We start from the raw sequence: 26,702 nt of genomic DNA on the forward strand, positions 1-26,702 counted from the left end.
CCTTAACTAAATTTCATTGAATTAACAAAAAATCGGAATATTACACAAACTAAAAATAATTGAAAATCAGAAAGCAAACATTTAATTTACAGAAATCCAAGCAAAAACGCATAACTTCAAAAATATGTTTTAACATCTATTTTTGCTGTACATAGAAAAATGCACTGAAGCATATGCAATGGCAATATATTACAATTAAGAAAAATAATTTTTCAACAACAATAACAACAAAACTTACCACATTTGCAATAAAAAAACAACAATTATGTTTTAGCTACAAATAAAAAATTTTACAAAGAAAACTTTTGGTTCAAATTTTTAAATTTGGTAAATACTTTTAAATATTATCGATCAATTCTATATGTAATTACTATTTACATAAGTTTTTTGTCTAAGCTACATATATAATTTTAATTAAATTTATGCTAAATTAAATTTGTTTTAATTTTTAAATAAATTTTTTTTATTTGTTTGTTAATTGTAGTAATACATACATAGATGTAGTATTTGTATGTGTGTTTTGTGTGCACTTAAGCTGATGGTTTGTGCTTCAGTGTGTTGTGCAAGTGTAAATCAGTAAACAGCTTAGAACTGTAGATATTCTTATGTTTATGTGTATGTAAATGATGTATGAAACAAATTAATTAATTACATACAAATTATTTGATCGTCAATTTGCGTAAAATTGTAAAAATTATTTAAGTTCATATGTAATTGTAATTAAACAAAATTTTTTGTTATTGGAAAACAAAAATTTTAATATAATGTATATTTGCAGAAAAAAAATGATTTTTTTTATTGGGGGTTGCGGGTGGTAAGAGAAACACATACTGTTACAATAACTACGTTTCATTATAGTTCAGTGACGCAAATTGGGAGCACCAAGGGAGGTCAAGTCTCCCTTGACCGAAATACCTTCTTGGCCGGAGCGTCTTCGAGCATTTGTATAACATGATCTAGTGCTGCACCATCGTTATATCTTGTAGGTATTGGCTGAATGAATTTTCACCGCTCTGCGCAGCTCTTGAGGGAATATTTGTTAAATTGTGAATGATAACTAAGTGTGATATCTTCTGCATAGACGTCAAAATTCCAAAGTGATTGGATCACCTGATTTTTATTTGACTATCGCTGTCTCATTCTGTTTCTCTTTCTATCACCCGCTGAAGATAGGCGCGGCCATATTGAACACCCTGTCAAAACGCTAAAAAGTAGCCATATTGAACATCCTGTCAGGAATTTGACAGATAAGATATCACACTTAGTTATCATTCACAATGACTTGTTATAGCGTTCTTTTATATTATAAAATTTGGCAGCACTATTTTTTACGTGATTACATACACGCCGGCAGCTACAAAGCCATCTCTGTCAAATTATTTTTACACATCTTCTTTTGAGGGTGCGACATACCATCACGACAAGCAATCACGAATGCCGCTGTCGCCAGATTAAATCTAATTCTATTTTTGCCAAGCTACAGAGAGTGGCGTCCATTTTATTATGTCAATAAAGAATAAAATATATGTTAATAACGGATAATATAAGTTAATATTATTATTTTGAACATTTTTCTACCATAATTAATATTTTTTTCTAAGTTTTTCGCTACTGTTTGCTATATTTTATATTTGTGGCTGCCGCGTTAAATGTAATCACGTAACCAATTCTTAGTTTTGCTATTTTGAGGTTCTGGTCTGTAGCCGCCATGTTCAATGTAATCAGGCCTTGTGTCTCTTTATTTTTTGTAATTTCGTGAACATTTTTGCTACACACCCAATATATAATAAGGCATGAATCACATTAGAGCTCACGTTCCAGCTTAAGCTCGTGAACCGGACAAAAACCGCAAACTCGTAAAGAAAATAATCTTATTTATGAGGTTTCCACGGTAACGAGGCATTTGCGAGTTTGAATGGTCACGATACCCCCAACATTACGGCGGCCGCAACGAACGGGACTAAAACTGACCTGCGTCAAACACAGATTATATAATGACATTTTTTGAATTCCAGGTATGATGTTATGCAAAGGACGAATGGGAAAATCCGGTACACAAGAATTCAGCCGTCTACTTCAACATTCAGATTCAGTAACAAAGATTCGACAAAGTCATATGCTTATAAATGCCCAGAGAACCCCATTCTCAGTGCCCAATACCCAGACGCACGTTACTATGGCACAATCTCGATTTGGATACTGTAATAGGCCAAACTCTCGCTTATCTAGGCACAATCTCGATTTGGATACTGTAATAGGCCAAACTCTTGCTTATCCAGGATCAACACCTACATTCGAAATATATGTCCTGCAATTTGAATTGTGTTCCCACATGGCACCAGCCGTCTCTCCATAAGCAATGCAACGCCTTTTATACCCATAAATCTCTGCCCAACCCTATTGAAACTGCAAGTTTGAAAGGACTGCCGTTAGAGGACATCGATTAAAAATGTGTGAGTGATCCCACCTATTGGATGTTGCGAAGCACTGCTACAAGCAGAAGGAAGAAGAACTACCATCGTTGTTTATTCTCTCGAGAAAAATTTTAGAATATACTATTGGGGCAACGAATCTGCTGTAGACCAGCCGAAACGATTGCGAAGTCTTTTTGACCATAATCGGATAAAAAGGAAGCAGTTTCCTTCTCAAAACAACCAAGTTTACAGTGAGAGTACTTACGGGTGTCATCGCAGATCATAGCGCCTATCTACTGATTATCCGACGGTTGCGCATATCAACAAGCTACCTCTGTAGAAGCTATCAGGAAGAGGAGGAAGTGGTAGGGTTCAATTGGCTGCTCTGTGAGTACACCACATAGACGGAATGTATCTATAGTGTTGCCAGAACTCCGTGTGTCTGTCTGTTACTCCTAAAAGCCGCCACGGCAAATTGGTCCAAAAACACAGTATATTCTACATGTTATGATGAAGCATAGCGGCCGCGTGGTGCGATGGTAGCGTGCTGCGCCTACAACACCGAAGATCCTGGGTTCACGCCCTGGGCAAAGCAACATCCAAATTTTAGAAACAGGGTTTTTAAATTTGAAGAAAATTTTTTTGCACGGCGCAAATTGGAAGAGAAGCTCGGCTTATAATCTCTTCGGAGGTAATCGCGCCTTACATTTATTTATTTTTATTATGGAGCATGGACTTCAATATCAATCTTAAGAGACTTCTCAAGCAATTTTGGTCCAAAGGAGAATATAACAATCTTTAAATCAAGGCGACTACACTTTGGTCTACGGTAGTTCCCGCGGGTGAAGTAAATATGATATTTTTCTCTTGTGTTATTGTACATTTTCAGTGAAAATTTCCAAATGCGACGCAATTTCCTATACAAATCGCATTTCCCAAATGACTTTAATCTGAACGCATTTGACCTGCAAATGCGATCCACGAACGATTTAAAGCAGAGTCATTGGTGCCGTTTGTCGTATCGCTGTAGTCGTATCCCTAATGTAACCCTGTACATTACATTGCGATCGATTAATGGTGCCTTAACCTAAAAATCGTGAAAATTTCGTAAAAATTAAGAAAACGCAAAAAATTACAAAAATATTGCACAAAAAATAAATCTCATAGTCATAACGTATCAAAAAAAAATTAATAAAATCTACAAAAAGTTATTAAATTCACCAACTCAAATATTTTTAGGTTATGGATATGGCGGAAAACCAAAAACCAATTGATTGGCTACGATACGGTTACGACCTTAGCGTTACGATATGGCACCAATAATCGATTACATTGATTCCCATAAGGTTGGTCGAATCAGCTGTTCTAAGGTTACCGATACCGTTACCGAAAACACACCAATGTCTGCAGCTTTAGGCATTTATTAAAAGAAACCCTGCAGGAACATATTGATCAAGCCACGTATCATAATCTTAGTACTCTACCGGAATTAGAAATATCAGTTTGCCAGAATTGTTTGAAGCCAAAAAGACAATTCTATTAGAAACTGCTTTGCATTTTTATCGCACTATTACATCAGTGCATTTTCTTGGAAGGATTGCTGCTCTGACAATCGAGTCTTGCATGGAAGGTTAAACGAAATGCGAATGAGGTCAAGGAAACGCTTTCAAATAACTCATATGGAAGTATGCATACCGCTGTGAATACTTGTCATGTACTAATTACAAATGTCTCTAAAATAGTGGGCTCTCTAGAGCAACTATTCTGCCATTGCCTCTGCATGTGTGTAAGCCAATATGGTACAAGAAGAAAGACAAGAAGCAAGAATAATAAATACCTATTGTATTTTATTAGCTTCTTGCGGCTCATGTAGGCACCTTCCATCTCTTTGAACAAAATGAAATTCCACTGAAGCGGTTACTACAACATTAACGTATGTTGCCTCAGAAAACTGTATACCGGCTAATGAGGTCGCCGTAATTTGGCTATTCAGTTCTTTGGTAGGGGTCATTTAAAGCTAAATACGCTTTGCTTTGTGTTTTTCTAAGCAAATGACGAGAAGGTTGGGGCAATGGCTACAATATCGTTTTCATATCCGATGCTATACAAGAAAACATTTCACTAAGTGTACTCGAACTTTGCATTCAGTTAATGAGTTTATGATTTCTTTATTATTTTTACAGTTACTGCCCTAACAATATATAAAATTGACGTATGGAAAAGAAAGCTATGGCACTGAAATGATGGACGACTCGTAGTTAGAAAGTGCATACTGTTATGAAGAAGATAATTACCGTATTTTAAAAGGTGCAAAGCACTTAAATAGTTACGCATTTTATTTGTACTTTACGTTTCTTGTACATGCTTTTGTTTCGAACAGGAACAAAGAGAAGAAAGAAATGCTTTTGAAAGCTTAATATATTTTGGTGAAAGTAAATGTATTCCAGGATAAAATGAAGATGAGTCACTATATAAAACAGATGGACAAACCGCCTATTAGAGTTCAAGAGGGCGTAAATCTTTTAAAGAGTCATCTAACAAGCGAGACACTGACGACCAGAAGTTCCTCATGGGAAGAGGCGTATGGAGAACCTAAGAGTTTCAACGTGTTCATATCAAATCGTTCCCGAGATGGTCGTTTGTATATGTATGTACATATACTAGATATTAAGTAATAAATATTTATATGCGTATGTTTTTACTTACATACGTTGAGAAGCCGTAAACTACATATTTTTGTTTCTCTTACTTATATGCACTAAAACAGCTGTGCTTTTACGTTGTTAAACCTGGCGCTATTTAGGCATTTATTTTTACTGGAAACCAATCGGCTCTATATCCAGCAAAGAAGATTCAACATCGACAACCTTCGCTGAGTGTCCTTATTGCTACAACAACAGCAATAATGCTGTTAGTTACACATACATTTTTATTTTATTTGAAAACAAAAAAATATGTAAGGAAGTCTATATCTATTCAACTGTGAACTTTAGCAACAAAGTTATAGTGGGAGTATAAGTCAAGCATTTAAGATCAGCATAATAAGACGGTAAGCACGTCCACTTTTTATGCATACAAAATTATTATACACACCAAAATGTTATTATTCACTAAGCTACAATAATTAAATTTCATATGCGAGTTTAAATAGAGACGTAAACGAAATCATCCTTGATCGCCCACCTCTAATACACAAGTATACACGGTTTTGGATCTAGGCAACTAAAAGTAGTTTTTAAGACAATTTATGACGCTGAATCCGATTCTTTATTCCGTTTTTTAAGACTGATTCTAGTTTTTAATACAGTCAATAAATTAATTTTTAAAGATTTTTGTCAAGTAATATTCATTTTATTAACTTAAAAGTAACAAATCAGAAATGAAGATTGGTGGAACTTTGCCTTTTGTATTGTATAGTATCTGTTTAACCTAGAGTCCAACAGTAGTCGCTCATCATGCCTTCATCCCAAAATCCTTGGTATCGTCTTTCAATGTTGGCTAGATCTTGGTGTAGCCGCTCTCCTTGTTCGTCGCTCGTATCACCCAAGTTTTGGGGGAAAAAAATCGAGATGGGAATGCAGAAAATACATCTTTAGAGACATTCTAGCTCCAATCTTTCGATAATTTTCCAACATATCACCAATAATTTCCTCAAAATTAGGGGATTTGTGATTACCAAGAAAGTGGTGAACGATATTTTGAAAAGATGCCCATGCGGGTGCTTCATGGGGCGTTAAACATTTTGTAAATTTTTTGTAAATTTTTGTCAGCCATTAATTTTCTAATATCAGGTCCGACAAATATTCCTTCTTTGATTTTTGCATATGACAATTTAGGAAACAACTTGACTAAGTACTGAAAACCGGTCTTTGACGGTTTAATGCTTTGACGAAGATCTTTATAAGCCTTAGTTTAATGTGTAGAGGTGGCAGGAAAATGTCTTGTGGATTTACAAGTGGTTCAGCGGAGACGTTTTGCTGTCCAGGCTCATATTGAGTACGACTTTGCCATTATTTTCTCACATAATGATGTTCAGTTACGCGGCTATCCCACAAGCATAAAAAACAACAAAATTTGGTGAATCCAGATTGCATCTCAGTTAAGATACCAATTACCTGTTGAAATAATATAAAAAATAAGTGTTTTCGATTTAATTGGAATTAATGTTTAAACCTTAAGATCACCACATATTTTCTATTTATGATCATTGTATTTGATGAAGCACAGGATCTTCCGCATTGTTTCGTAGCATTCCTTCGTTTGTACTACATGAGCAATCGGAATAGATGATTTGTTATTTCCATTGTGGAGAAGAGCTGCTTTTAGGCTGTATTTGGAGCCATCAATGAATAAACGCCATTCGTTCGTTCCTACGGTGTATTCATTTCATCAACTAAACCATTAATATCGTTACAGAAACTTAGTTTGTCTTCTTTTTTTGAAGAACAGTAGAAGTGTCTGATTTCTGTTTCTGTATACAGTAACTTGTGTTCGAGAGTCTAGATATTTCCATTGCTGCAACCGTGATGCTAGCAACTCTGCTTTTTGTTTGCACAAATTCAAATCACGAATCAAATCGCTTAGTTCATCTTGCGAAATTAAATGTGTAGCTTCCATAACAAAGTCGCTTTCACTGCTCGGGGGTGATGGAGTTAAAGTTTCCAGGACGTTTCCACTTATACTTGGACAAACTGGCAATGAATCATTAGCAGTACGTGGAACTGGCTTGGATACTGATGATACATGAGGATATTTATATTTTTTTTAATTTTTTTGCATTTATACCCGTAACTTTCATCAAACAAAAGTAGCAATCATCTACATGATTTTTAGGTTCTCTCCAGAGCGCTGGCATTGAAAAGGAAAAGTACTCACTTTCTCCCAATGACCACTTATACAGCTTTGTTTTGCATGCATTACAAATAAATTTCGGTATCCATGACTTATGACTGTCTGCTACTCTGAAACCAAAGTAGTGCAGATACGCATCTTTGAACGCATTTGTTATTATTTTGCCACTTTTTTTAATCACATAACAACCACCAACGTAACAAAAACATTTTGAATCAACTTTGCAACACCGTCTCTGTATTTTTATTCGCTCTAATCACTTATATTATTTTACAGTTACAGTTGAAATTACTTATCAAGCAGTGCCACTATTTAAAAGCTGCTATAACAGCACAATGGTGCTATCATGCGAGAACTCGGAATCTAGAATCAATCTTAAAAAACTGAATGCAGATTCGCATTCAGCATCTAATATCTAATATATCTAATATCTAATCTAATATATATTATAAATGGGAAAGTTTGGATGTTAAGATGTTTGGATGTTTGGATGTTTGTATGTTTGGATGTTTGGATGTTTGGATGTTTGGATGTTTGTCCAGACGTTTGTCTTTGTGACTCAATAACGCAAGAACGGCTGGACCGATTTGGATGAAATTTTGCACACATATAGCCAATAGTCTAGAAGGATCTACTAGCTATATATTTTTGAAAAGGGGCGTGGTCCCCGCCCCCTAGGAACAGTTATAATTTAATTATTATATTTTTTCGTCTTTGCGACTGAATCACGCCAGAATGGCTACACGGACATGGAAAGAGGGGTGGGGGTCCCACGACCCCTTCGAGAAATTATTTTTCATAATTTTTACACATTATAACTTTACGTATACTGGCCTTCACCAATATCACAGACTCAAGGGGTCAAATAAGTCGAGGGCTTACAAAGTAAGCAGTGACACCCTCCGCCCGCCCCCTTTATCTCCCACTCTGGTGTAAAATCCATAAATTTTTATAACTCAATCTAAATTTTCTCCTAAATCAATAGTTTTTGGTATCTGGTACATACAGAACGAGATCTAGACAATTTTGGAGGAACGATCAGTGGTCCTCTCCTCTACTCCCGCCATCCGCACTCCATCAATTGTTTTTATTAGCACGCTTTTATTAGCTTTACCTGTATGTTTCTATCTAACTTTTTATTCGCTCCAATGCGCCTGCTGCCTTATTAACATGGTTTTATAATTAGCTTCACCTTATTTGTAATCCCGTAAGGGTCATATCGAGACCCTTCCGGGATCATATCTGGATGGTTTTCGGGATCGGTCCGGGATTACGCCGGGGTAATTTCGGGACTTTTTCGGGATCATTTTGGGACCCTTCCGGGATCATTTCTGTATAGTTTACGGGATCCGTCCGGGATCCCGTCGGGGTTATTTTGGAACATTTTTGGGACCCTTCCGGCATCATTTCTGGATGGTTTTCGGGATCCGTGCGGGATCTCGTCGGGGTCATATGGGGACTTTTTCGGGATCATTTGGGGGCTCTTCCGGCATCATTTCTGGATGGTTTTCGGGATCCGTCCGGGATCTCGTCGGGGTCATTTGGGGACTTTTTCGGGATCATTTTGGGGCTCATCCGGCATCATTTCTGGATGGTTTTCGGGATCCGTGCGGGGTCCCGTCGGGGTCATTTCGGGAATTTTTCGCGACTAATACGGGATCATTTGGGAACCCTTTCGGCATCATTTCTGGATTGTTTTCGGGATCCGTCCGGGATCCCGTCGGGGTCATTTCGGGACTTTTTCGCGACTAATACGGGATCATTTGGGAACCCTTTCGGCATCATTTCTGGATGGTTTTCGGGATCCGTCCGGGATCCCATTAGGGTAATTTCGGGACTATTAGGGGATCATTTGGGAACCTTTCCGGCATCATTTCTGGATAATTTTTGGGATCCGTCCGGGATGCCGACGAGGTCATTTCGGGACTATTTCGGGATCCTTTGGGATACCTACCGGCATCATTTCTGGATGGTTTTTGGGATTCGTCCGGGATCCCGTCGTGGTCCTTTCGGGACTTTTTTTCGACTAATACGGGATCATTTGCGGACCCTTTCGGCATCATTTCTGGATAGTTGTCGGGATCCCGTCACAGTCATTTCGGGAATATTAGGGGATCATTTGAGGACCTTTCCGGAATCATTTCTGTATTGTTTTCGGAATACTTTCAGGATCCCGTCAGGGTCATTTTGGGACTTTTTCGGGGCTAATACGGGATCATTTGGGGATCCTCTAGGGGTCGTTTCGTGACTTTTTCTGTTTTATTTCGGGATCATTTGGGGACCCTTCCGGCATAATTTCTTTATGGTTTGCCGGATCCATCAGGGTCATTTCGGGACCATTTTGGGATCATTTGGGGACCCTTCCGAGATCATTTCTGGATCCGTCCGGGATGCCGTAGGAGCCATTTCGGGATTTTTTGTTACTTTTCCGGGATCATTTCTGGATCTGTGCGGGATCCCATCTGGGTCATTTCCGGACTATTTCGGGATCATTTTGGGATCCTTCCGGAATCATTTCTGTATGGTTTTCGCGATCCGTCGTTGATTCCCTCGGAGCCATTTCGGAACCTTTTCTGGAGTATGTCGGGGTCATTTGGGGACTTTTTCGGGATCATTTGGGGCTCTTCCGGCATCATTTCTGGATGGTTTTCGGGATCCGTGCGGGATCTCGTCGGGGTCATTTGGGGACTTTTTCGGGATCATTTGGGGGCTCTTCCGGCATCATTTCTGGATGGTTTTCGGGATCCGTCCGGGATATCGTCGGGGTCATTTGGGGACTTTTTCGGGATCATTTGGGCATCATTTCTGGATGGTTTTCGGGATCCGTCCGGGATCCCATCAGGATAATTTCGGGACTATTAGGGGATCATTTGTGGACCTTTCCGGCATCATTTCTGGATAATTTTCGGTATCCGCCCGGGATGCCGACGAGGTCATTTCGGGATTATTTCGGGATCATTTGGGATACCTACCGGCATCATTTCTGGATGGTTTTTGGGATTCGTCCGGGATCCCGTCGGGGTCATTTCGGGACTTTTTCTCGACTAATACGGGATCATTTTCGGACCCTTCCGGCATAATTTCTGGATAGTTGTCGGGATCCGTTCGGGATCCCGTCACGGTCATTTCGGAATTATTAGGGGATCATTTGGAGACCTTTCCGGCATCATTTCTGGATAGTTTTTGGAATCCTTTCGGGATCCCGTCAGGGTCATTTCGGGGCTTTTTCGGTATCATTTAAGGATGGCTTTCAGGATTCGTCCGGGAACCCGTCAGGGTAATTTCTGGACTTTTCCGAGACTATTTCGGGATCATTTTGGGACCTTCCCAAGATCATTTCTGGATGTATTTCGGGATTTGTCCGGGATGCCCTCAGGGTCATTTTGGGACTATTAGTTGAGCATTTGAGGACCGTTCCGGCATCACTTCTGGATGGTTTTCGGTATCCGTTCAGATTCCCGTCGGAATTATTGCGGGACTTTTTCGGGATCATTTGGGGGCTCTTCCGGCATCATTTCTGGATGGTTTTCGGGATCCTTCCGGGACCCCTCAGGATAATTTCGGGACTATTAGGGGATCATTTGTGGACCTTTCCGGCATCATTTCTGGATAATTTTCGGTATCCGTCCGGGATGCCGACGAGGTCATTTCGGGATTATTTCGGGATCATTTGGGATACCTACCGGCATCATTTCTGGATGGTTTTTGGGATTCGTCCGGGATCCCGTCGGGGTCATTTCGGGACTTTTTCTCGACTAATACGGGATCATTTGCGGACCCTTCCGGCATAATTTCTGGATAGTTGTCGGGATCCGTTCGGGATCCCGTCAGGGTCTTTTCGGAACTATTGGGAGATCATTTGTGGACCTTTCCGGCATCATTTCTGGTTAGTTTTCGGGATCCTTTCCGGGTCCCATCAGGGTCATTTCGGGACTTTTTCGGCATCATTTAAGATTGGTTTTCAGGATTCGTCCGGGATCTGTCAGGGTAATTTCTGGACTTTTCCCAGATTATTTCGGGATAATTTTGGGACCCTCCCAAGATCATTTCTGGATGGATTTCGGGATCTGTCCGGGATGCCGTCAGGGTCATTTTGGGACTATTAGGTGATCATTTGAGGACCTTTTCGGCATCACTTCTGGATGGTTTTCGGTATCCGCTCAGGATCCCGTCGGAATTATTGCGGTACTTTTTCGGGATCATTTGGTGTCCCTTCCGGCATCATTTCTGGATGGTTTTTGGGATTCGTCCGGCATCCCGTCGGGTTCATTTCGGGACTTTTTCTCGACTAATACGGGATCATTTGCGGGCCCTTTCGGCATCATTTCTAGATAGTTGTCGGGATCCGTTCGGGATCCCGTCAGGGTCTTTTCGGAACTATTAGGTGATCATTTGAGGACATTTCCGGCATCATTTCTGAATAGTTTTCGGGATCCTTTCGGGGTCCAGTCAGGGTCATTTCGGGACTTTTTCGGGATCATTTAGAGATGGCTTTCAGGATTTGTCCGGGAACCCGTCAGGGTAATTTCTGAACTTTTCCTAGACTATTTCGGGATAATTTTGGGACCTTCCCAAGATCATTTCTGGATGGATTTTGGGATCAGTCCGGGATGCCGTCAGGGTCATTTTGCTATTAGGTGATCATTTGAGGACCTTTCCGGCATCACTTCTGGATAGTTTTCGGTATCCGATCAGGATCCCCTCGGAATCAAGGCGGGGCTTTTTCGGGATCATTTGGGGTCCCTCCCAAGATCATTTCTGGATGGATTTCGGGATCTGTCCGGGTTCCCGTCAGGGTCATTTAGGGGTGCGTTCGAGATCCCGTCAGGGTCATTTCGGGACTATATCGGGATCATTTCTGGATGGTTTATGGGATCCGTCCATGACCCCTTAAGGGTCATTTCGGGACTATTAGGTGATCATTTGAGGACCTTGCCGGCATCACTTCTGGATGATTTTCGGTATCCGTTCGGGATCCCGTCGGAGTCAATGCGGGACTTTTACGGAATCATTTGGGATTCCTTCCGGCATCATTTCTGGATGGTTTTCGGGATTTGTCCGGGATCCCGTCGGGGTTATTTCGGGACCTTTTCGGGGCTAATACGGGATCATTTGGGGATCCTCTAGGGGTCGTTTCGTGACTTTTTCTGTATTATTTCGGGATCATTTTGGGACCCTTTCGGCATAATTTCTTGATGGTTTGCCGGATCCATCAGGGTCATTTCGGGACCATTTTGGGATCATTTGGGGACCCTTCCGAGATCATTTCTGGATCCGTCCGGGATGCCGTAGGAGCCATTTCGGTATTTTATGTTACTTTTCCGGGATAGTTTTTGCACCCTTCCGGGATCATTTCTGGATCTGTGCGGGATCCCATCTGGGTCAATTCCGGACTATCTCGGGATCATTTTGGAATCCTTCCGGAATCATTTCTGTATGGTTTTCGCGATCCATCGTGGATCCCCTCGGAGCCATTTCGGAACTTTTTCTGGAGTTAGTCGGGATAATTTAGGGACCCTTCCTGGATATTTTCTGGATGGTTTTTGAGATCCACCCGGGAGCCCGTCAGGGTCATTTCGGAACCTTTTCGGGATCATTTTGGAACACCTTCAGGGATCATTTCTGTGTGGTTCTCTGGATACGTCTAGAATCGTGTCGCTCTCATTTCGGGTTTTTTGGGACTATTCGGGGAACTTTTGGAGACCCTTTCGGGGCATTTCTGGATGGTTTTCGGGATCCGTCCGTGATAGCGTTGGCGTCATTTCGTAGATTTTTCTGGATAATTTCGGGATCATTTGGGATCCTATCAGGTTATCAGCTCATTTAGTTCTTTTTTTTACTCAATTACAAAAATAAAATGCATTAGACAGAAAACAAAATTTTAAACAGATAATAAGCAGGCTAACGCGAATAGCCCATATATTTAAAATTTTCCTTGCGGACGGGGCCGCGGGTAAAGGCTAGTTATATTATAAATGGGAAAGTTTGGATGTTTAGATGTTTGGATGTTTGGATGTTTGTCTTTGTGACTCAATCACGCAAGAACGGCTGGACCGATTTGGATGAAATTTGGCATGCATATAGCCAATAGTCTAGAAGGATCTACTAGCTATATATTTTTCAAAAGGGGCGTGGTCTCCGCCCCCTAGGAATAGCTATAATTTAATTATTATATTTTTTTGTCTTTGCGACTGAATCACGCCAGAACGGCTTCACGGATTTTCGGACAGAGAATAGGCTACTGGCGAAATTTTTTTCGAACATGGAAAGGGGATATGGGGTTCCACGACCCCTTACGTATACTGACCTTCACCAATATTACAAACTCAATGGGTGAAATAAGTCGAGGGCTTACAAAGTGAGCAGTGATACAACCCCCCCCCCCCCCCCCCCCCCCTTTCGCGCGTAAAATCTAAAAATTGTTATAACTCAATGTAAATTTTGTCCTAAAATCAATAATTTTTGGTATCTGGCTCATACAGATCGAGTTGTAAACAATTTTGGAAAAACGATCAGTGGTACTCTCCTCGTCCCGCCATCCGGCCTCCTTCAATTGTTTTTATTAGCACGCTTTTATCAGCTTTACCTGTATGTTTCTTTGTAACTCTTCATTCGCTCCAACGCGCCTGTTGCCTTATTAACATGGTTTTATAATTATCTTCACCCTATTTGTAATCCCGTTTGGGTCATATCGAGACCCTTCCGGGATCATTTCTGGATGGTTTTCGGGATCCGTCCTCAATCCCGCCGGGGTCATTTCTGGACTATTCCGGGATTATTTTGGGACCCTTCCGGGATCATTTGTGTATAGTTTTCGGGATCCGTTCGGGATTCCGTCGGGATTATTTTGGGACATTTTCGGGACTATTCCGGGATCATTTCGGGACTATTTCGCGATCATTTGAGGACCCTTCCGGCATCATTTCTGGACGGTTTTCGGGATCCCGTCGGGGTCATTTCGGAACTTTTTCTCGACTAAGACGGATCATTTGGGGACCCTTTCGGCACCATTTCTGGATTGTTTTCGGGATCCGTCCGGGTCCCGTCGGGGTCATTTCTGGACTTTTTCTCGACTGATACGGGATCATTTGAGGACCCTTTCGGCATCATTTCTGGATGGTTTTTGGGTTCCGTCCGGATCCCGTCAGGGTCATTTCGGGGCCCTTTCTCGACTAATACGGGATCATTTCTGGATGGTTTTCGGGTTCCGTCCGGATCCCGTCAGGGTCATTTCGGGGCCCTTTCTCGACTAATACGTTATCATTTAGGGACCCTTTCGGCATCATTTCTCGATGGTTTTCGGGATCCGTCCGGGATCCCGTCGGGGTCATTTCGGGACTTTTTCTCGACTAATACGGGATCATTTGGGGACCTTTTCGGCATCATTTCTGTATGGTTTTCGGGATCCGTTCGGGATCCCTTCAGGGTCATTTTGGGACTTTTTCTCGACTAATACGGGTTCATTTGAGGTACCTTCCGGCATCATTTCTAGATGGTTTTCGGGATCCATCAGGGATCCCGTCGGGGTAATTTCTGGACTTTTTCTCGACCAATACGGGATCATTTGGGGTAGCTTCCGGCATCATTGCTAGATGGTTTTCGGGATCCGTCCGGGATCCCGTCGGGGTGATTTCGGGACTTTTTCTCGACTAATACGGGATCATTTATAATTTATTTATTTATTTATTTACGGTCTTTAAGACCTAGTTCAAGGTAAAAAAAAAAATATATATATATATATATATAAATAAATTGTATACATTAAATGCTTAATGACTTACAGTATAAAAATAATTTTGCTTTAAACTTATTAATATTTTCACAGTCTTTTATCGCATTTGGTAATTCATTGTACTTTTTATAACCTATATATTCTAAAGTCTTCTTCGCGAACTCCGTTCTTACTCTAGGCAGTCTTATATTTCCGCTGCTTCTAGTTCCATAGTTATGTATTTCATGATTAAAATGTATTCTCCCGTTCAGATAATTCGGTGTTATTCCTAATTTCATATGATGTATAAATTTCAATGTGAAATAATATATCGACTGTTTTACACTGAGCCAGTTTAACATATTTAGCATTGTAGTTTTTGGTGTTCTAAGCGAACATTTTAAAATTAATCGCATTGCCTTGTTTTGTTGTATCTGCAGTTTTTTTATTTGTGTGTCATTTGCTAATAGCAGGATTGTTGGACAATAGATAAAGTGCGGTTCAATAATTGATCGATACACTAATAATTTGTGTCGTTGACTAATATATTTACAAGTTCTGTACATAAAACCAATTTTTTTTGCAATTTTGTTTTCTAAATAATTTATGTGTTCTCCAAATCTAAGGTTTTTGTCGATCCAGACTCCTAGGTATTTGATCTTGTCTACTTGCTGAATTTCAACATTTCTTATCTTCAGAGTAATATTGCTAAGGGTATTGGCACCCATAATGCTTTGATTTTTGCAAAATATCATACTTTTGGTTTTATCCACGTTCACTTTCAACTTTCTATGGCATAGCCATTTGTAAAGGGAGTCTAAGTCTTCTTGCATTTTCGATACCGCAAAGCCCTCACTTCTTTCACTAATGGTTATCAATGCATCATCCGCAAATAGTCGAATATTGCAATATTTCAAGCATTCTTTAATATCGTTAATATATATTGTAAACAATAGCGGTGCCAATACTGAACCTTGCGGTAGCCCAATATGTACATCAGCAACCGGTGAAACTGCACTTCCAATTATCGTCTTCTGTTTTCTATTACTCAAATAGCTTCTGAACCATTCCAAGGATTTTCCTCTTATCCCATTATTAAACATAACATTCAGCAGTTGGGGACCTTATCGGAATCATTTCTGTATGGTTTTCGGGATCCGTTCGGGATCCCTTCAGGGTCATTTTGGGACTTTTTCTCGACTAATACGGGTTCATTTGAGGTACCTTCCGGCATCATTGCTAGATGGTTTTCGGGATCCGTCCGGGATCCAATCAGGGTAATTTCGGGACTATTTCGGGATCATTTGGGCTACCTTCCGGCTTCATTTCTAGATGGTTTTCGGGATCAGTCCGGGATCCCGTCAGGGTCATTTCGGTACTATTTCGGGATCATTTGGGCAACCTTCCGGCTTCATTTCTAGATGGTTTTCGGAATCCGTCCGGGATCCCGTAAGGTCATTTCGGTACTATTTCGGGATCATTTGGGCTACCTTCCGGCTTCATTTCTAGATGGTTTTCGGGATCCGTCCGGGATCCCGTCAGGGTCATTTCGGGACTATTTCGGTATCATTTGGGGTACCTTCCGGCTTCATTTCTAGATGGTTTTCTGGATCCGTCCGGGATCCCGTCTTGGTCATTTCGGGACTTTTTCTCGACTTATACAGGATCATTTGGGGACCCTTTCTTCATCATATCTGGATGCTTTTCGGGATCCGTCCAGGAACCCGTCGGGGTTATTTCGGGACTTTTTCTCGACTAATACGGTATCATTTGGGGACGCTTTCGGCATCATATCTGGATGCTTTTCGGGATCCGTCCGGGATCCCGTCGGGGTCATTCCGGGACTATTTCGGGATCATTTGGGGTACCTTCCGGCATCATTTCTGGATAGTTTTCGGAACCCGTCTGGGATCCCGTCGGGGTCATTTCAGGACTTTTTCGGGACTAATACGGGATCATTTTGGGACCCTTCCGGAATCATTTCTGTATGGTTTTCGCGATCCGTCGTGGATCCCCTAAGGACCCTTCCTGGATATTTTCTGGATGGTTTTTGAGAACCGTCCGGGAGCCCGTCAGAGTCATTTCGGAACTTTTTTGGGACTATTTCGGGATCATTTTTGTACCCTTCAGGCATCATTTCTTTGTGGTTCTCTGGATAAGTCTAGAATCGTTTCGTTTTCATTTCGGGTTTTTTGGGACTATTCCGGAAACTTTTGGAGACCCTTCCGTGGCATTTCTAGATGGTTTTCGGGATCTGTCCGCGATAGCGTCGGGGTCATTTCGTGGATTTTTCTAGATAATTTCGGGATCATTTGAGGATCCTATCAGGTTATCAGCTCATTTAGTTCTTTTTTTACTCAATTACAAAAATAAAATGAATTAGACAGAAACATCTTTTTAAACAGATAACTTGACAAGCAGGCTAACGTGAATATCCCATATATTTAATTTTCTCCTTGCGAACGGGGCCGCGGGTAAAGGCTAGTATATTATAAATGGCAAAGTTTGGATGTTTGGATGTTTAGATGTTTGGATGTTTGGATGTTTGGATGTTTGTCGAGACGTTTGTCTTTGTGACTCAATCACGCAAGAACGGCTGGACCGATTTGGATGAAATTTTGCACACATATAGCCAATAGTCTAGGAGGATCTACTAGCTATATATTTTTGAAAAGGGGCGTGGCCCCCGCCAATAGTCCCCGGTCAATAGTTTTTTGTATCTGGCACATACAGATCGAGATCTAGACAATTTTGGAGGAACGATCAGTGGTCCTCTCCTTTTACCCCCGCCATCCGCCCTCCTTCAATTGTTTTTATTAGCAAGCTTTTATTAACTTTACCTGTACGTTTCTATGTAACTTTTCATTCGCTCCTGCGCCTGCTGCCTTATTAACATGGTTTTATAATTAGCTTCACCTCATATGGAGACCCTTCCGGGATCATTTCTGGATGGTTTTCGGGATCGGTCCGGGATCCCGCCGGGGTAATTACGGGACTTTTTCGGGACTATTTCGGGATCATTTTGGGACCCTTGCGGGATCATTTCTGTATAGTTTTCGGGATCCATCCGGGATCCCGTCGGGGTTATTATGGGACATTTTCTGGACTATTCCGTAATCATTTCGGGATTATTTCGCGATCATTTGGGACCCTTCCGGCATCATTTCTGGAGGGTTTTCGGGATCCGTCCGGGATCCCGTCGGGGTACTTTCGGGATCATTTGCGTACCTTCGAGAGATAAATTCTTGATGGTTGCCGGGATCATTACGGGACTTTTTCGGGGTTATTTTGGGTCCCTTTAGGCATCATTTCTCGATGGTCTTCGGGATTCGTCCGGCATCCCGTCGGGGTCATTTTGGGACTTTTTCGTGACTAATACGGGATCAGTTGGGGACCCTTTCGGCATCATTTCTGGATGGTTTTCGGGATCCGTCCGGGATCTCGTCGGGGTAATTTGGGGAATTTTTCGGGATCATTTGGGGCCTCTCCCGGCATCATTTCTGGATGGTTTTCGGGATCCGTCCGGGATCTCGTCGGAGTCATTTGGGGACTTTTTCGGGATCATTTGGGGGCTATTCCGGCATCATTTCTGGATGGTTTTCGGGATCCGTCCGGGATCCCGTTGGGGTCATTTCGGGACTTTTTCGCGACTAATACGGGATCATTTGGGAACCCTTTCGGCATGGTTTTCGGGATCCGTCCGGGATCTCGTCGGGGTAATTTGGGGAATTTTTCGGGATCATTTGGGGCCTCTCCCGGCATCATTTCTGGATGGTTTTCGGGATCCGTCCGGGATCTCGTCGGAGTCATTTGGGGACTTTTTCGGGATCATTTGGGGGCTCTTCCGGCATCATTTCTGGATGGTTTTCGGGATCCGCCCGGGATCCCGTCTGGGTCATTTCGGGACTTTTTCGCGACTAATACGGGATCATTTGGGAACCCCTTCGGCATCATTTCTGGATTGTTTTCGGGATCCGTCCGGGATCCCGTCGGGGTCATTTCGGGACTTTTTCGCGACTAATACGGGATCATTTGGGAACCCTTTCGGCATGGTTTTCGGGATCCGTCCGGGATCCCATCAGAATAATATCGGGACTATTAGGGGATCATTTGGGGACCTTTCCGGCATCATTTCTGGATAATTTTCAGAATCCGTCCGGGATGCCGACGAGGTCATTTCGGGACTATTTCGGGATCATTTGGGATACCTACCGGCATCATTTCTGGATGGTTTTTGGGAGTCGCCCGGGATCCCGTCGACGTCATTTCGGGACTTTTTCTCGACTAATACGGGATCATTTGCGGACCCTTTCTGCATCATTTCTGGATAGTTGTCGGGATCCGTTCGGGATCCCGTCACGGTCATTTCGGGACTATTAGGGGATCATTTGAGGAACTTTCCGGCATCATTTCTGAATAGTTTTCGGAATCCTTTCGGGATCCCGTCACGGTCATTTCGGGATCATTTTGGGACTTTCCCAAAATCATTTCTGGATGGATTTCGGGATCTGTCCGGGATGCCGTCAGGGTCATTTTGGGACTATTAGGTGATCATTTGAGGACCTTTCCGGCATCACTTCTGCATGGTTTTCGGTATCCGTTCAGGATCCCGTCGGAATAATTGCGGAACTTTTTCGGGATCATTTGGGGTCCCTTCCGGCATCATTTCTGGATGGTTTTTGGGATTCATCCGGCATCCCGTCGGGGTCATTTCGGGACTTTTTCTCGACTAATACGGGATCATTTGCGAGCCCTTTCGGCATCATTTCTAGATAGTTGTCGGGATCCGTTCGGGATCCCGTCAGTGTCTTTTCGGAACTATTAGGAGATCATTTGAGGGCCTTTCCGACATCATTTCTGCATTGTTTTCGGGATCCTTTCGGGGTCCCGTCAGGGTCATTTCGGGATCATTTAAAGATGGCTTTCAGGATTCGTCCGGGAACCCGTCAGGGTAATTTCTGGACTTTTCCGAGACTATTTCGGGATCATTTTGGGACCTTCCCAAGATCATTTATGGATGGATTTCGGGATCAGTCCGGGATGCCGACAGGGTCATTTTGGGACTATTAGGTGATCATTTAAGGACCTTTCCGGCATCACTTCTGGATGGTTTTCGGTATCCGTTCAGGATCCCGTCGGAATAATTGCGGGACTTTTTCGGGATCATTTGGGGTCCCTTCCGGCATCATTTCTGGATGGTTTTTGGGATTCATTCGGCATCCCGTCAGTGTCATTTCGGGACTTTTTCTCGACTAATACGGGATCATTTGCGGGCCCTTTCGGCATCATTTCTAGATAGTTGTCGGAATCCGTTCGGGATCCCGTCAGTGTCTTTTCGGAGCTATTAAGAGATCATTTGAGGACCTTTCCGACATCATTTCTGGATAGTTTTCGGGATCCTTTCGGGGTCCCGTCACGGTCATTTCGGGACTATTTCGGGATCATTTTGGGACCTTCCCAAGATCATTTCTGGATGGATTTCGGGATCTGTCCAGGATGCCGTCAGGGTCATTTTGGGACTATTAGGTGATCATTTGAGGACCTTTCCGGCATCACTTCTGCATGGTTTTCGGTATCCGTTCAGGATCCCGTCGGAATAATTGCGGGACTTTTTCGGGATCATTTGGGGTCCCTTCCTGCATCATTTCTGGAAGGGTTTTGGGATTCATCCGGCATCCCGTCGGGGTCATTTCGGAACTTTTTCTCGACTAATACGGGATCATTTGCGGGCCCTTTCGGCATCATTTCTAGATAGTTGTCGGGATCCGTTCGGGATCCCGTCAGTGTCTTTTCGGAACTATTAGGAGATCATTTGAGGACCTTTCCGACATCATTTCTGGATAGTTTTCGGGATCCTTTCGGGGTCCCGTCAGGGTCATTTCGGGACTTTTTCGGGATCATTTAAGGATGGCTTTCAGGATTCATCCGGGAACCCGTCAGGGTAATTTCTGTACTTTTCCGAGACTTTTTCGGGATCATTTGGGGTCCCTCCCGAGATTATTTCTGGATAGATTTCGGGATCTGTGCGGGATCCCGTCAGGGTCATTTAGGGATGCGTTCGAGATCCCGTCAGGGTCCTTTCGGGAATTCTTCGGGACTATATCGGGATCATTTCTGGATGGTTTAAGGGATCCGTCCAGGATCCCTTAAGGGTCATTTCGGGACTATTAGGTGATCATTTGAAGACCTTTCCGGCATCACTTCTGGATGATTTTCGGTATCCGTTCGGGATCCCGTCGGAATCATTGCGGGACTTTTTCGGAATCATTTGGGATCCCTTCCGGCATCATTTCTGGATGGTTTTTGGGATTTGTCCGGGATCATGTCGGGGTTATTTCTGGACCTTTTCGGGGCTAATACGGGATCATTTGGGGATCCTCTATGGGTCGTTTCGTGACTTTTTCTGTTTTATTTCGGGATCATTTGGGGACCCTTGCGGCATAATTTCATGATGGTTTGCCGGATCCATCAGGGTCATTTCGGGACCATTTTGGGATCATTTGGGGACCCTTCCGAGATGATTTCTGGATCCGTCCGGGATGCCGTAGGAGCCATTTCGGGATTTTTTGTAACTTTTCCGGGTTAGTTTTTGGACCCTTCCGGGATCATTTCTGGATCTGTGCGGGATCCCATCTGGGTCAATTCCGCACTATTTCGGGATCATTTTGGGATCCTTCCGGAATAATTTCTGTATGGTTTTCGCGATCCGTCGTGGATACCCTCGGAGCTATTTCGGAACTTTTTCTGGAGTATGTCGGGGTCATTTGGGGACTTTTTCGAGATCATTTGGGGGCTCTGCCGAAATCATTTCTGGATGGTTTTCTGGATCCGTCCGGGATCCGGAAGGGGTCATTTCGGGACTATTTCGGGATCATTTGGGGTACCTACCGGCATCATTTCTGTATGGTTTTCGGTATCCGTCCGGGATCTCGTCAGAGTCATTTGGGAACCTTTTCGGGATCATTTGGGGGCTCTTCCGGCATCATTTCTGGATGGTTTTCGGGATCCCGTCGGGGTCATTTCGGGACTTTTTCGCGACTAATACGGGATCATTTGGGAACCCTTTCGGCATCATTTCTGGATGGTTTTCGGGATCCGGCCGGGATCCCATCAGGGTAATTTCGGGACTATTAGGGGACCTTTCCGGCATCATTTCTGGATAATTTTCGGGATCCGTCCGGGATGCCGACGGGGTCATTTCAGGACTACTTCGGGATCATTTGTGATACCTACCGCATCATTTCTGGATGGTTTTAGGGATTCGTCCGGGATCCCGTCGGGGTCATTTCGGGACTTTTTCTCGACTAATACGGGATCATTTGCGGGCCCTTTCAGCATCATTTCTGGATAGTTGTCGGGATCCGTTCGGGATCCCGTCAGGGTAATTTCGGGACTTTTTCGGGATCATTTGGCGTCCCTTCCGGCATCATTTTGGATGGTATTTGGGATTCGTCCGTCATCCCGTCGGGGTCATTTCGGGACTTTTTTTCGACTAATACGGGATCATTTGCGGGCCCTTTCGGCATCATTTCTAGATAGTTGTCGGGATCCGTTCGGGATCCCGTCAGGGCCTTTTCGGAACTATTAGGAGATCATTTGAGGACTTTTCCGGCATCATTTCTGGATAGTTTTCGGGATCCTTTCGGGGTCCCATCAGGGTCATTTCGGGACTTTTTCGGCATCATTTACGATTGGTTTTCAGGATTCGTCCGGGATCACGTCAGGGTAATTTCTGGACTTTTCCGAGACTATTTCGGGATCATTTTGGGACCCTAACAAGATCATTTCTGGATGGATTTCGGGATCTGTCCGGGATGCCGTCAGGGTCATTTTGGGACTAATAGGTGATCATTTGAGGACCTTTCCGGCATCACTTCTGGATGGATTTCCTTGCGGAACTTTTTCGGGATCATTTGGGGTCCCTCCCAAGATCATTTCTGGATGGATTTCGGGATCTGTCCGGGATCCCGTCAGGGTCATTTAGGGATGCGTTCGAGATCCCGTCAGGGTCATTTCGGGACTTTTTCGAGACTATATCGGGATCGTTTCTGGATGGTTTACGGGATCCGTCGAGGGCCCCTTAAGGGCAATTTCGGGACTATTAGGTGATCATTTGAGGACCTTTCCGGCATCACTTCTGGATGATTTTCGGTATTCGTTCGGGATCCCGTATGAATCAATGCGGACTTTGTCGGAATCATTTGGGATCCCTTCCGGCATTATTTCTGGATGGTTTTCGGGATTTTTCCGGGATGCCGTCAGGGTTATTTCGGGACCTTTTCGGGGCTAATACGGGATCATTTGGTGATCCTCTAGGGGTCGTTTCGTGACTTTTTCTGTATTATTTCGGGATCATTTGGGGACCCCTCCGGCATAATTTCTTGATGGTTTGCTGGATCCATCAGGGTCATTTCGGGACCATTTTGGGATCATTTGGGGACACTTCCGAGATCATTTCTGGATCCGGGATGCCGTAAGAGCCATTTCGGGATTTTTTGTTACTTTTCCGGGATAGTTTTTGGACCATTCCGGGATCATTTCGGATCTGTGCGGGATCCCATTTGGTCATTTCCGAACTATTTCGGGATCATTTTGGGACCCTTTCGGGTTCATTTCTGTATGGTTTTCGCGATCCGTCGTGGATCCCCTCGGAGCCATTTCTGAACTTTTTCTGGAGTATGTCGGGATAATTTAGGGACCCTTCTTGGATATTTTCTGGATGGTTTTTGAGATCCGCCCGGGAGCCAGTCATGGTCATTTCGGAACCTTTTCGGGATCATTTTGGAACACCTTCAGGGATCATTTCTGTGTGGTTCTCTGGATACGTCTAGAATCGTGTCGTTGTCATTTCTGGTTTTTTTTGGGACTATTCCGGGAACTTTTGGAGACCATTTCGGGGCATTTCTGGATGGTTTTCGGGATCCGTCCGCGATAACGCGTAGCTTTTTCTGGATAATTTCGGGATCATTTGGGATCCTATCAGGTTATCACCTCATTTAGTTCTTTTTTTTACTCAATTACAAAAATAAAATGCATTAGACAGAAAACAAAATTTTAAACAGATAACTTGATAAGCAGGCTAACGCGAATAGCCCATATATTTAAATTTCTCCTTGCGGACGGGGCCGCGGGTAAAGGCTAGTATCAAATATAGTTAAGAATTGTTCTTATCTGCTGAGATCCAAAAGTTGACCTGAATTTGTAAACTTGTGTAAGAGGCTTTTAAATGGACTATACACGAAAATAAAAGGAGAAATTTTACTTTAAATCAATGATAAAAAAAAAAATAATATGACTCCGCCCCTTTTTTGAACAAAGCTTTTCCAAAGTTTCGTTAGTCATAACTAGAAATATCGCAAAAAACACTTGTTTAGGAAACTATTACTCTGCTCTCTATTGTACACTTAAATCCCCGTGACATAAGCAGTTATTCATATAGCTGCGTTTAACTCAATCTTATGCATTATGAGTAGATTGCACGTATTTTTATGGAGAACGGTAGATTGAGTGACACTGGCGCCATCTGACATGAAAAAGTAGTCAACTTGACATTTGCTTTGGCTAAGGGTGCTTTCGCGCTTTGTAAGTGAAATCATTTGTCCCACTTGTTAGTACTTTTACCGTTAAAAACTGCAATTGATCAAGGAATAGGACACAAAATATGTTAGTATATTTCTTATATAGTGAGAATGCTTATAGCAGTGATTCGCAAAATTATGTACGTGAATGGGCAAGGCGAAATAAACTTTAATTGCCAAGTCTGAAGTTCCTTCATATTTAAAAACGCAAATCTTGCGTTGTTGTGGCGATGTTACTGGAATGCATAAGATTGCGTTGAACGCATCTATATGAAAAACTTCGTTGTGTCTCGGTCATTGTGGGAATAAAACAAAGAAACAAATTCAAAACATATCAGTACAATATAAACAGTTGAGTAGTCATTTATTTTGTTCAAAAACACATGTTATTCTGCAACTGCATTCATGTGCAAGCTCATTAGGGTAGTTCTGACTAATCAAATATACGATTTTTTTACGTATAAAATTGAAGTGAAAATTCACTCTTTGGAAAGCATACCTTCAAAATGTGGACCAGTGTGACCCAGAACATCATCTGTCGGGTATCGCTAGGTGTCACACCCATTTTACAAAGCTTTTTCTAAAGCTATATTTTGCGTCAATAAACCAATCCAATTACCATGTTGCATCCCTTTTTTCGTATTTGATATAGAATTATGGCATTTTTTCATTTTTCATAATTTTCGAAATCGATAAAGTAGGCGTGGTCATAGTCGGATTTCGGCCGTTTTTTATACCAAGATAAAGTGAGTAAAGATATATCGATTTTTGCTCAAGTTATCTTATTAACGGCCGAGTAGAAGGACAGACGGTCGACTGTGTATTACTGGTCGTGACTTCAACCGATTTCGCCCTTTTTTACAGAAAACAGTTATCGTCCTAGAATCTAAGCCGCTACCAAATTTCACAAGGATTGTTAAATTTTTGTTTGACTTATGGCATTAAAAGTATCCTAGAAAAATTAAATGAAAAAGGGCGCAGGCACGCCCACTTTGAAGTTTTCTTTTATTTTTATATTTTGTTGCACCATATCATTACTGGAGTTGAATGTTGACATAATCTTTTTATATACTGTAAAGATGTTCAATATTTGTTAAAATTTGACTTTAAACAATTTTTTTTTTAAGTGGGCGTGTTCTTCATCCGATTTTGCTCAGTTTTATTTAGCATACATATAGTAATAAGAGTAACGTTACTGCCAAATTTCATCATGATACCTTCAACGACTGCCAAATGACAGGTTGGAAAAATTTTAAATTAATTTCTTTTAAAAGTGGGCGGTGCCACGCCCATTGTCCAAAATTTACTAATTTTCTATTCTGCGTCATATGGTCAACCCACCTACCAAGTTTCATCGCTTTATCCGTCTTTGGTAATGAATTATCGCACTTTTTCGGGTTTTCGAAATTTTCGATATCGAAAAAGTGGGTGTGGTTATAGTCCGATATCGTTCATTTTAAACAGCGATCTGAGATTAGTGCCCAGGAACCTGCATACCAAATTTCATCAAGATACCTCAAAATTTACTCAAGTTATCGTGTGAACGGACAGAGGGACAGACGGACGGAGGGACATGGTCAATCAAATTTTTTTTCGATACCGATGATTTTGAGATATGGAAGTCTATATCTATCTCGATTCCTTTATACCTGTACAACCAACCGTCATCCAGTCAAAGTTAATATACTCTGTGTGCAAAGCACGCTGAGTATAAAAACTGTTTGAAAGAAACGGTAAGTTGGAACTTTTGCTTAAGTTTATGTTTTACTAACCGTGCTTGCCACTTTACTGTCGTAGGGTAGTCGGAGCTTTGGTTTTTACAGCAAGGACCATGAAAATATCCGTGGCATTTTTATCATTTCATTATATCATTCGTCGCTAGCTTAAGAATTTTTTAACTTATATTAGGCGAAAAAATTTCAACAACGGGTTCCGGAACATTCAAAAATTCGAGAAAATTTTACGGAAACTTCAATTTTGTAGCCCAATCAATTTAGTCTAACAAAATATAAGTTATAGGACTCTCAGAGTTCGAATTGATTTTTGGCAACTTTCTTCCGAATGATGTTTTATATTCTCTTCCATACAAAGGGCTCTTCGTCTATATCTTTTATATGAAAAAAATCTGAAGCAGCCAGTAAAACGTTT

At 42.1% G+C, this 26,702-nt stretch overlaps 1 protein-coding gene across 3 annotated transcripts in view; it reads left to right on the forward strand.

Moving 5' to 3' along the window:
* Positions 1 to 5,215: 5,215 nt before the first annotated feature.
* CASK (peripheral plasma membrane protein CASK) overlaps positions 5,216 to 26,702 on the forward strand; it is a 471,051-nt gene continuing 449,564 nt past the window's right edge. For all 3 annotated transcript variants that reach the window (XM_067762338.1, XM_067762339.1, XM_067762340.1), the window contains exon 1: positions 5,216 to 5,463. The gene's annotated coding sequence lies outside the window, so the exon portion shown is untranslated. The remainder of the gene's footprint in view (positions 5,464 to 26,702) is intronic.

The sequence above is a fragment of the Eurosta solidaginis genome, chromosome 1 (genome assembly GCF_040869045.1).
Source record: "Eurosta solidaginis isolate ZX-2024a chromosome 1, ASM4086904v1, whole genome shotgun sequence".
In the NCBI taxonomy this organism is placed as follows: Eukaryota; Metazoa; Arthropoda; class Insecta; order Diptera; family Tephritidae; genus Eurosta; species Eurosta solidaginis.